Source organism: Sander vitreus, chromosome 1 (genome assembly GCF_031162955.1).
Source record: "Sander vitreus isolate 19-12246 chromosome 1, sanVit1, whole genome shotgun sequence".
In the NCBI taxonomy this organism is placed as follows: domain Eukaryota; kingdom Metazoa; phylum Chordata; class Actinopteri; order Perciformes; family Percidae; genus Sander; species Sander vitreus.
In genome coordinates this window covers 9,662,129-9,672,755 of record NC_135855.1, presented here as the reverse complement: position 1 = coordinate 9,672,755, position 10,627 = coordinate 9,662,129, and positions in this window count along the sequence as shown.

Below are 10,627 nucleotides of genomic sequence, written 5' to 3'. Positions count from 1 at the left end.
AACAGAAAACGCCACGCTCACGCCACGCATCCACTGTGTAGCCGGCGTTAGGGCGTTAAAAATAACTGAAACAATTCATGTCTTATGTTATCCTCATTTTTTTGTTCATTTCAGCTCTACAAAGTACTCCCAGCAGCACAAGACTCGGCCATTTCTTGTAGGTCTGACAACAGTAGCTCTGTGAAAAGTCTCTCCAAATCAGCACAACTACCCTGATCCTACATGGCAAAATACTACAGCTTTAAAGTACTTTATAGCAGAGATCTTCAACTGGGGGTCTGGGACCCCTAGGGGGTCTTCAGAGTTGCTGCAGGGGGATAGTTAAAAAAAATAAAAAAATAAAAATAAAATAAAATATATATATATATATATATATATATATATATATATATATATATATATATATGTCTGGAAATATACATTACCATGAATCCAACATATTATTATTTTTTTAATAATTTTTAATTTTAATTTTTTTTTTTTTAAAGATAAATCTTTTTTAATTTACACAACATTGATGATAGGCTTATACCCAATGATAGCCATAACGAAACCATAACGATCCACTGTTCCACATTTAACATTAAAACATGATGTATAACTATATGAATATTTTAAGTTATTGTTTTAATAGCTTAGTATTGTATGCACCATTAAAAGGTATGTGTAAAGGCATTAGGCCGCCCTACACTTTATTGTACGCCCAGTTTAATTTGCAACTCCATTTTATACAATATATATGGTAAGGAATCCTTGCTCTCTAATGCTAAAAAATGTTGAAGACCCCTGCTTTATAGTACTTTGGAATTTGATGAAAATCATTTTAATCTGTCATTCTAACAGCAGAGGGCGCTGTAAGACAAGTGGAACGATGAATGGAGGTTTCTGCAGTGGCGTCAGAATCTGCTGAACAAACCTGTCTGTAGACTGGTATTCTCTCTGAGAGGAGGCTGACAGCAAACATGAGCCCTGTTGATAGGGTGTAGCCTTTGAAGACAAATAGTCCTCAACAGTTCTAAGTCCAGCTGTGGTATATATCGATGCTACCAGGAAAGAGGAGATGTTATGTCGCTGAGCCCCCATAAAGTCCTGTTTTCTCACTAACAGCTGTGAAAACACAGCTGCAGCGTTGGGATATGGGACCATAAGGTACATTAACACAGATCAATGATTTAGTTCTGCAAACACTTCTCTGAGGCAAAGTCTCACTGGTCATTCAGTGGGTGGAGACACATACAACACCTGTGGTCATTTTCACAATACTTGATAGTTTATAGTGTATTGACCTTTCAGCATTATTACAGATTATAAAGACATTAAACATACTGTAATAATTATTTTGATGTTACAATCTGATGTCAATACTAAGTAGATGACAAAATTCAAAATACACTAAGAGTTACAAACATATTCAAATTTAAATTTGCAATTATCTTTTGAACGTAAACATGTTCCAGCAAAACAAGTTCCTTCCCGAGGCTATTTTGCAGAGGCACCGTTGCTCCGTCTGGCGCTTAGCGCTGCCAATGACGATTGTAATTGAAGGTCTGGCAAAGCGAGACTACTCAAAGTGGAACATCCTTAATTATGCACAACTTAAATAGCCTAAATATAATTAGGGGTTAGTTATAAAAAAAAAATCACCCCACACGTGTCTTGAAGGGGTTACTCAGATAGTAGTCTGGATCAACGAAAGCACATTTCCAGGATAATTGCCTGACATCCAACCCACTCTCACTCCCAACTCGTCAAATACTGACGCTTGGTCAGGGTCTCCCTTGTCTCCCTTTAGCGTCTGTATGGAACGCACCGGGCAGAGCAGCAGCTCGACCGCGGCACTGTAAGATGACATAGTATTAAGAGTGACAACAGTAGCGAGTAGTATGAAAGACCGAAAATCCTCCTAAGGAAGCAGGTTGGGGTGGTGGATGGGTCAAACAACACAGGACTTTCACCCAGGAGACTGGGGTTCATGTCCCATTCTTAAAGCTAAAATTCTAAAACGTACATTTTGTAACCCCACCCACCATCTTTTCCTAAACCTAACTGTCCCGTTCTTGTGCCACATGTCAGTTAAACGTACGTCCCGACCCAGAGCGTCAAAAAGTGAAGCATAGGGTCCCGACCAAGCGCTTATAAATATGATGCTAAAGGACACGTTTTGCGTCAAAAACAACACCAAAGGCACATCAACAAGCGTCGTTTTTGACGCGATGGGAGTGTGTTGGTATCCCAGATGACAACAAACCTGGGCTGCTGTGGTCCGTCCTGTACAACTACATTATCTCTCTCTCTATTTGTGTGTGTGTGTGTGTGTGTGTGTGTGTGTGTGTGTGTGTGTGTGTGTGTGTGTGTGTGTGTGTGTGTGTGTGTGTGTGATGGGTTGTGTACTGTGTGGGCTGATATACACTGGCAGGAGTCAAGAGCAACACAGCTGTGCAAATGGCAGCTGCACGGCACTGTTTGTATGTACTGAGTGCAGAGAAAAGATAAGGTGTCAATACAAGGTCATTGTGAGGATTAAAAAAAGAGCAGGGATAACCTCAACTGTCAATCAAAGATGATCTCACATTTATCTCAGTCTAGTGAACACCTTCAGATTCTTTCACAAGTGTCCACTATCTGGCTATATAGACCATAAGGTACCATACAGTGTTTACTAGGACTTGGTGACGTTAATGACTTAAAAACCTCACAACAGCAACATGTTGTTTTCAAAGGACTTTCACTTTTAGCACCACAGCAGTGCATGCTGGCCAGACTCCAACAGATAACTGATTACAGCTGCCCCATGTCACTGACTCAGTACAGTACAGGACATGAGGAAAGACCATAGCTAGCATTTGATGGATGGCATAGAGGCGATGGGTCATTTGGGGCAGCAGAAAGGAGTTTGGTCTTAGTGCTACTAAGTAACTTGTGATGTGGAAACCTTCTGGTCAACCTTCACTTTGATGAATAATGGAACAAACCTGATGAGCCAAAGTTTATTACAACACAAATCTATGTCATACCAAACATTTTAAGTAACATTACATTCACTCAGCATGTCCCATATCATACAGAATCACATATATTCAGGGGATAAAGTGGGCCGGCAGTGAACGATACCGTAACGGGCTGCAGATCCGGTGATTTTAGCTGAGCTAGCCAGAGAATATTTGGTTCAAACAGAGCGGTGATGCTGTTTTGCCCTCATTGTTCTCCGTGAAGTTAGCTAGTTAGCTGGAGGTAAATGTAGTCTCGGTGTGTTTTATGTTAGGGATAGACCGATCATTGGCCCTGGCCGATTATCGGTCTGTTTTTTGGCAGTGTGCAGATCATCTGTATTAGCGTTTTATTTGCCTGATAACCGATGAAGTTAATGAATTAAAAAGTGTTCTACTTTTGCTCGGCTACAGCTCTGTGTCTGTCCCTCTGCTTCGGTTTCACTCACCACTGAGTCTGACTTAATATCCTGCCCACAACACTATCTGACTATCTTTTACTGGGTATTATGTTTCTAATTTATTAAATAATTGCTTAAAGCATTTAAACAAAGTTTTGTGTTGGAGTATGTAACATTCCAAAATCTTAATTTTGACTTAAAGATTTTCATTTTTACTGTAAATGAATATTGGTTCCAAATATTGGTTATCTGTTTCATTAACTACTAATAATCGGTATCGGCCTTGAAAAAACAGTATCGGTCCAGCCCTATTTTATGTGGCGTGACTGCGTCGGACTCTGTTTAAAGAATAGCGTTTTAAATGCTTGTCAGCAACCAATAGATAACTCAGGAGGTGATTTGGCCTTGTGTGCTCTGATTAATTTGGCAAGCAGTTAACACACCAGTCATCATTTTGTTTTCATGACTGCTGTTTTTTTATGAGTTAGTCCCTGTTTTGTTTGTCTCATGCATGTGCACGAGGATGCACGTACACATTAGTTAGACCTCAAGGGTACACACCGACTTTTGGTGAACAGAAACTGTGTTTGAAAGAAAACTCTACAGGGCACCTATAAAAGCTGATATGTCAGCGTTGTGTTGACAGCTTGTTCCCGCTGTGCCCCAAAGGGCCAAAAGAATCATTTATTGCATGTTTAGGTAGAAAATCACAGATTTTCGACATATTTGAAATCTTAAATAGCACTGCAGGTGAAGTAGCGTTGGCTAGGGTTAGGGTTAGGTTTAGGGTTAGCGAGCTCTCGGCCAATAGACATAGGACTTTATTTCTTTGCCTCTGTGCATTCTCCACACAGACGGACAGGTCCCTGACCTCCACTAAGGCCTTTGTCAAAAATGTTGTGCTTCATTAATTTCATGCAGTCCCACTCTTTGTAATATAGGTAGCTTAATACATGTAACTCTCCCATGTTTCCTGCATGGCTGGTTGAAATTGAACTAGAGTAACCTGCCTATGTCACAGAGGTCCTAGGTTATCCGAGAGGTGATAGACAAAGCAAACAGACAACTTCAAAAGAATCTGCTCTTTTTATGTCATCAGAAGGGAGAGTATGTGTTTCATGCTGTTATGCTCAACATAAATAGGATGTATAATGCCATATGATAGCCTGCTTCAGGTGAAGGGCAGGGCTCTGATAGGCTCAACAAACACAAACAGGATTGTGTTATTTGCCCGGTTTGTTCAGATGAAAAGATGAAGATGACTTGTCAAGAAATGTCTTTAGAGGTTACTTCAGTTTGTTTCCAATGCTAACATGCATCGGTCCAAACTAAAGTCACATTGTCAAAACTCTTCACACAGTCAGAGAAACAGCCGTCTATGTGGATCAAACTGACAATCATTTTTCATTGCTTTAAAAAAAAAAAACATGAACTCTTTTCTCATTCATACTCCACTACCTGCAGAATACAATGTATCATGTGTATGTAACACACGACTTTGATATCTCTTACTGTAGAAACACATTGAAAACAGAATGATGGCACATTTCTGCAGTAACCATATTGAAATGTATAGAAATATTTGCAGAATATTTACAATAAAATTAAGTAATAATCATTCCAAACAGCTGATTTCAGCTGAAAGAAAAGACAGAAGATGTGATGTTGATGAGAACTTGTGGCCAAATATAGAGAGGGAGGAACCCTCACAGTGCTGAACAGTATGAGTCATTATACTATAGTTTACATGTTGTTGATGGTTGCTGTTTTTTTAGTGGAGCTCTGGAATTTAAGTATTTAGTTTTTTTTTCAACTTTTTATTTTTCACAAGTAAATTACTATATTCATAGATATAGAAAACAAGATATACCTTAAAGCACATTTCTGATTTATTCTTGTTCCATACACTTTAGTACAGTCAAAGTGAAAGGTGTTATTCTTATTCTATAATGAAATCATTTAAACTTCAAAAATAAAAGCTTATCATTTAGGTAATTCTCCCTGGTGTTAGTGTGTTCTGAGTGGCGATGTTTGCTTTCTGAGTGGGAGGTGTTGCCAGTGTTTTGCTTATGTTGAGACATGTATGAAGAGTTTTGGTGGTTTGAGTGAGTTTTGGATGTGAGATGAACTTCTGTTTGGCCATGATGTGTGTTGGTAATGCAGACTGTATGAAGTTTTTAAAAAGTGGCTTCAATATTGACAGATGCTTGTTAGCAATTGAAAAATACAACTGTAAGTTCTGCTAATAAAATGACTTACTCACCCCAGTGACATAAACATATGAAGTTATAATAAACAAAGAGCATATACAGGAGGTCCACCAGGAGACATGGCTGCTCAGACAGGGCTGCAGGGACACTGCTCATGTGATCGCTGTTAAAATGCATCCAATTATTACTGTCACTACGAGACACACCTGTCACCTTACAGTCACTCGTTTGATCCTTTGTTAGTATAAAAAAAAATTATTAGTGGGGATGCCTGGGTAGCTCACCTGGTAGAGCTTGCACCCAAACAGAGGCTCAGTCTTCGCCGTAGGTTCAGTTCCAATTTGCGGCCCTTCGCTGCATGTTGTTCCCCCATCTCTTAACCCTTTCATGTCTAAGCTGATATATCAAATAAAGGTCATAAATGCCCAAAAGTAACATATTGATTAGTGCAGCTTTAACTGCATAATGCAGCTTTAACTGCATAAGGATAATTTATCTCATCTTACATCTTCTCTGTAAATAAAAAATAAATTTATTTCACCCTGCAGAAAAATAAATATATATATATATATATATATATATATATATATATATATATATATATATATATATATATATATATATATATATATTTATTTAGAATGGCCCAATAGTTCTTTAAAAAAAAAGTTTATGGAAGATTTCTAACTTAATGCCATACAAAATACCTGTAACTGAGGCTAAACATCAGTATGCCACTCACCTGAAACAGTTTTCATCACAATACTGGAACCACAGTGTCCAGTATCCATGGAAACCTGTCAATCACAGGAGTGATCCTTCCTGTGTTCAACAGTCCTGCCACCAGATGGCAGTGCATCATTTCAATTCACACTTAGTGGCTGAGCAACAAGTTGATGTTATGAACATTCAGCAGTCTAAAACACTTGTGGTGTGTCTCATTTTAGGACTATTTGTTGTCTTTCCACCTACAACACAGCAGCCTCCTCCTCCATCTGTCTCCAATGTCTTATTGGACTTTTGGACTTCTTGGACACAAAGTTGTAAAAAGTAAGAAATCAGATATGCCTGTGTTTTAAATTACAAATGTTTTGTCTTAAGTGTTGTACGCCAGTATTGTAAAAATAAAGTAATAGATTTAAAATGTGCTATCGCTTTCATTTCATCTCAATTCATTTCCTTTCAGTTAATACCGTTTTTATGCATGACATCATATTTAAAAGTGCTCATATCATTGCTGATGTTGTAGATGTAAGCAGCTTGGTAGCCATTTGTCCATGTGGGCCCCATATCACCAAATAAATGGAGCGGCAGGGTCTCATCGCTGAGGGCTCCTGGGAGGTCTCTTCAGATTCCTGTGTGACAGCGAGGGTCCTCCACTCTGTGTGGAGAGCCCCTTCACCTCCAGCTACCAGAGAGCCGGCCTGAGCCCCACTACATACACACACTCAATTATTCTGGACAAATTATGGACACCGGGGGGATGCTTCGGCCTCTACGTGGTCTGGCGGGGGAACATTTAACTCATTGTTGCCCCCTAATCTTCACCTCCACCCTTAATGTGACCCCCGCTGCCCGCCCCCACCCCTACTCCTTCACCATCACCCTACTAGAAATATGAAGCTATCTTTCACTCTCAAAGGTTTGTTTTTTCCTTGTCTTAGTAGAGGTTTTTGTTCACATCTTCCGTTATGAAACCGGAAAATGTGTTAGGTTTTTAAATGCACATTATAATGCTTTGGAACAAAACCTTGGCAGTAGAAGCACCAGCAGTGTTACATTTTTGTTAACCTTTAATACATTTAATGTTGTCAAAAAAGATTACTTTGAAGGAAAGTTGTATCCACCTCACAGCATCTGGCTCTTTCCCTCTTTATCCTCAAGCATTCTGTCACCATTTTTATTTTCTTTAATTTTGTGTTGTGTCTGACCAAAAGGCTAAAAGAAGAGGAGGGAGAAAAGAAAAGCTTGATTGGGCGCAGGGAGGTCAGAGGTTAGACTGCGGCGGGCCTCATTAGATCTAACTCCTGATGAGATGACAATGAGAGCTGATGAGGACAGTCAGGTGTAACGAGCTGGTAGACACTCAAACAACAGGCAGGAAGGAGGGGAAGACTCCAGGCAGCAGAGCCTTGTGAATGATGTGGTGTACTTTACACTCAATGATATGCTCCTTTTCCCACACTTTTGTCTGTATGTAGAAGTGTGTACGCATTGAAATATATGATATAAATGAAGAGTGTGTGTGTCATGAAGGACAAAAATAGCTACAACTGACCCAGGTTTAACAAATGCCACAATTTCTCTTGAAGCTCTAGATTTACAGCATTCCTGGTGATACAGTAATAAGTCACATTACAGTCACACCTATCGTGCTTTGCCATCGGACCCACAAAATTGGCTTACCATATATTAGAGCACCAAATCTTTAAAATAAGTTTATTAATTTAGATCTTCTTAGAAGGATAGACACCAAACCAACCCTCCAGTTCCCAAGCCAAGACGCCACAGACTGAGCTTCTGTGGCCCAGTTGCCATGCCCAGATATTAGAAAGAAAGAATTTCAAATATGTTGTCATTTAAGATCACTGACGTTTGGCAATATGAAGATGATATCATGGATGCTAATTTGACAGAAGCAGGGCAAGGTGTAAAGGAGTGTAGAAAATAGCATTTGGAAAAAGGGGAGGGTGATCAAAGTTATAGGAGGTGAGTTTTTTTCTGTCTTCTAACTTCCTGTTTACAGCGGATGTGAGAATTTTGTGTACGTGAATATTTCAATTTCAATTTCAATTTTATTTATAGTATCAAATCATAACAAGAGTTATCTCGAGACACTTTACAGATAGAGTAGGTCTAGACCACACTCTATAATTTACAAACTCCCTTTTAGGAAGAAACCTCGGCAGACCCAGGCTCTTGGTAGGCGGTGTCTGATGGTGCCGGTTGGGGATGTGATGAACAGTGGCAATAATAGTCACAATAAAGATAATGGAACAGTGACTACAAATGGTAGTCATAGTAGTTCATGTCATAACAGAGCACTGCAGGGAGTTACAGGATGTAGCGTGGCACAGCAGAGCATAGCTGTAGGGCACTGCAGGGCGTTACAGGATGTAGCGTGGCACGGCAGAGCATAGCTGGACGTAGCAGGATGCAGCAGGGTTCAGCAGGAAACTGCAGGGCACCGCAGAGCGTAGCAGGGTGTAGCAGGGAGTGCAGCAGCAGGCGACAGCTACTACCAAGATCTTGGACTCTGGGGACTAAACTCCCCAGAGCTAGGTTAGTAACAAGCATTTCTGGGACAAGGATGCACACAAATGGAAACAACTGGAAAGAGAGAGCAGCTCAGTGTGTCAAAGGAAGGAAGGAAGTCCCCCGGCAGTCTAGAACTATAACAGCATAACTAAGAGAGACAGGTTAAGGAGAGGAGCCTGGTCGGGCGAGAACTCTCCCCAACCGGATCGGGCTGTGCTGGCCTGCCTCCCTCTACTTTTATTATCTATTATTATCTAGCTTTATCAAAGAGGAGGGTTTTCAGTTTATTCTTAAATGCGGTGACGGTGTCTGCCCCCCAAACCCAGACTGGGAGCTGGTTCCACAGGAGAGGAGCCTGATAGCTGAAGGCTCTGGCTCCCATCCTACTTTTAGAGACTCTAGGAACCACAAGTAGCTCTGAATTCTGGGAGCGTAGCGCTCTAGTGGGACAATAAGGTACTAAGAGCTCTTCTAGATATGACGGTGCTAGATTATTTAGGGCTTTGTAGGTCAGGAGAAGGATTTTAAATTCAATTTCATTTTTGGATTTTACAGGAAGCTGTAAGGATCTGCTTCTGATCACTTTCCTCCTACATTTTAGCAAATATCTGACCAGTTTGGAATACTTTGACTGAGCTTGGAGAAATTAATTCTCCTCAAAATGTGGCCATGTTTTACCAACTTTGAGTAGTGAACCAATCAGGACTGTGACTTATGACTTGCATTTACTAAAGCCGACAATATCAACCAGAATAGAATAGAGAATAACGTGAGACGAACATAACAACATAACTAAGCAAAAAGTAACATCTAGTGGGAATCAGTGCTAATGTGAGCAAGCTAGACTGATTAGCTTCCACTTTCTGAGTAGAGGCTAGTTAGCCTTTCTAGCTTCCAAGTGGAATATAAACTTAGCATTACAATGTGTCGTCCCAAATGTTGACTGTTGTAAAGGCCCTAACAGTTGATGGCAGCCCAAAGGCCTGAAGCTTAGACTCCTTAAATATACACAGTAGCTCAGTGGTTCCTGACCTTTTTAGCGTGTAACCCTTTATGCACCCCTTCAACACATTCTCACTCTCATGTGCCTTTGGCGTTTGTTATTCACGCTAAAAGTCTCCTTTAGCGCCATGAGTCTTGACGTCACTTTTTGACGCTCTGGGTCGGGCCATTCTGACTGACGCGCGGCACAAGAACGGCACAGTTAGGTTTAGGAAAAGATGGTGGGTGGGGTTATAAAATGTACGTTTTGTGGCCGGGTTGGTTCAGTGGGTAGAGCAGGCACACGTGTACTGAGAGGTTTATGCCACGACGCAGAGGTCCAGAGTTCGAATCTGCCCTGTGACAATTTCCTGCATGCCTTCCCCCTTTCTCACCTAGCTGTCCTGTCAAATTAAAGGCGGAAACCCCCCCCAAAAAAAAAAAAAAGTATGTGTCTGACAACACATGGGACAAGAATGGGACTTGAACCCCGGTATCCTGGGTGAAAGTCCTGTGTTGTTTGACACATCCACCACCCCAACCAACCTCCTTATGCAGCCTTTCATACTACTCTCTACCATTTTCTCTCTTAATACTACGTCATTTTACAGCGCTGTGGTTGAGCTGCTGCTCTGCCCAATGCGTTCTATACATACGCTGAAGGGTGATTTTTGCATCGTATCTGACACTAAGAGACACTGACCAAGCGTCAGTATTTTACGTTGGGAGTGAGAAAGGGTTAGCCCCTTCTTCATAGGTTGTCTATACAGTGTTTAACTTGAATCATTGT